This window comes from Saccopteryx leptura, chromosome 5 (genome assembly GCF_036850995.1).
Source record: "Saccopteryx leptura isolate mSacLep1 chromosome 5, mSacLep1_pri_phased_curated, whole genome shotgun sequence".
Classification (NCBI taxonomy): Eukaryota; Metazoa; Chordata; class Mammalia; order Chiroptera; family Emballonuridae; genus Saccopteryx; species Saccopteryx leptura.
In genome coordinates this window covers 173,007,404-173,009,696 of record NC_089507.1, presented here as the reverse complement: position 1 = coordinate 173,009,696, position 2,293 = coordinate 173,007,404, and the positions used below count along the sequence as shown (strand labels likewise).

The following is a 2,293-nucleotide window of genomic DNA, read 5'->3' as shown; positions in this document are numbered from 1 at the left end:
TTGTAAGAAAATACTATGAAGATCGATATGCCAAAAAATTGGACAACCTAGGAAAAATGGATAAATTCCTAGAAACATACAATCTTTCAAAACTGAATCTGGAAGAATCAGAAAACATAAACAGATTGATTACAACAAATGAAATTGAAACAGTTGTCAAAAAAACTCCCAGCAAACAAAAGTCCTTGACCAGATGGCTTTACAGGCGAAGTTTACCAAATATTCAAAGAACTAATACCTATCTTTCTCAAGCTACCCCAAAAATTGAAGAGGGAAGACTTCCAAGCTCATTTTATAAGGCAAACATTACCCTCATTCCAAAACCAGATAAAGACACTACAAAGAAAGGAAACTATAGGCCAATGTTCCTGATGAACATGGATGCTACAATTCTCAACAAAATATTAGCAAACCAGCTCCAGCAATACATTTAAAAGAGCATACATTATGATCAAGTGAGATTTATTCCAGGTAGGCAAGGCTGGTACAATATTTTCAAATCAAAAAATGTGATTCATCACATAAACAAAATGAAGGATAAAAATCATATGGTTATATCAATAGATGCAGAAAAAGCATTTGATAAAATACAGCATCCATTTATAATCACAACTCTGAGCAAAGTGAAAAAACAGGGAACATATCTCAGCATAATAAAGGCCATTTATGTCAAACTGACAGCCAACATCATACTCAATGGGCAAAAATTAAAAGCAATTCCTTTAAGATAAGGAACAAGACAGGGGTGCCCCCTTTCACCACTTTTATTCAACATAGTTTTTAAAGTTCTAGCCACAGCAATCAGACAAGAAGAAAATAATAAAAGGCTTCCAAATTGGAAAAGAAGTAAAACTGTCATTATTTGCTGATGATATGATACTGTACATAGAAAACCCTAAAGTCTCAGTGAAAAAACTAGTAGACCTGATCAATGAATTTGGCAATGTGGCAGGATATAAAGTTAATATATAGAAATCAGTGGCATTTTTATACACCAACAATAAACTATCAGAAAGAGAAAATAAGGAAACAATCCCCTTCACTGTTGCAACAACAACAAAAAATAAAGTATTGAGGAATAAACTTAACCAAGGAGGTAAAAGACTTGTACTCAGAAAAATTTTAAGACATTAAAAAAATAATAAATTATGGAAGATACAAACAAGTGAAAGTATATACCATGTTCATGAATAGGAATAATAAACATCATTAAAATGTCGATGCTACTCAAAGAAATCTATAGATTCAATGCATTTCCTATTAAAATACCAATGACATACTTCATAGATGTAGAACAAATACTCCAAAAATTTAAATGGAACCAAAAAAGAACCCAAAGAGACTCAGCAATCTTGAAAATGAAGAACACAGTGGGAGGTATCACACTTCCTGTATCATCTTATACTGAAAAGCAATTGTAATAAAAACAGCTTGGTATTGGCATAAGAACAGGCATACAGATCTATGGAACAAAACAGAGAACCCAGAAATAAACTTGCATCTTTATAGTCAATTGATATTTGACAAAGGAGGCAGGAGTATACAATGGAGTAAAGAGAGGCTGTTTATTAAATTGTTTTGGGAAAATCGAACAGGTACATGCAAAAAAAAAAAAGAAAGAAAGAAAGAAAGAAAGAAAGAAAGAAAGAAAGAAAGAAAGAAAGAAAGAAAGAAAGAAAGAAAGAAAGAAACTAGACCACCAATTTATACCATTCACAAAAAATAAACTCAAAATGAATAAAAGGCATAAATGTAAGTCACGAAACCATGAAAATCTTGGAAGAAAACATAGGCAGTAAAGTCCCTGATATCTCTCGTAGCAACATTTTTGCTGATATATCTCCATGGGCAAGTGAAATAAAGGACAAAATAACCAGATGCGACTATATCAAATTAAAAAGCTTTTGTAGTACAGCAAAAGAAATCATTAATGCCCTGGCCGGTTGGCTCAGTGGTAGAGCGTTGGCCTGCCGTGCAGAAGTCCCGGGTTCAATTCCCGGCCAGGGCACACAGGAGAAGTGCCCATCTGCTTCTCCACCCCTCCCCTTCTCCTTCCTCTCTGTCTCTCTCTTCCCCTTCCGCAGCTGAGGCTCCATTGGAGCAAAGATGGCCCGGGCGCTGGGGATGGCTCCTTGGCCTCTGCCCCAGGCGCTGGGGTGGCTCTGGTCGTGGCAGAGTGACGCCCTGGAGGGGCAGAGCATCGCCCCTGGTGGGCAAAGCATCGCCCCCTGGTGGGCGTGCTGGGTGGATCCTGGTTGGGCGCATGCGGGAGTCTGACTGTCTCTCCCCGTTT

The 2,293-nt window shown here is 37.2% G+C and overlaps 1 non-coding gene across 1 annotated transcript; it reads left to right on the top strand.

The window, feature by feature from the left end:
- Nucleotides 1-1,932: 1,932 nt before the first annotated feature.
- On the top strand, nt 1,933-2,008 carry TRNAG-GCC (transfer RNA glycine (anticodon GCC)). Its single transcript has one exon. It is a non-coding gene; the product is annotated as a tRNA-Gly (tRNA).
- The last annotated feature ends 285 nt before the right edge of the window (nt 2,009-2,293 follow it).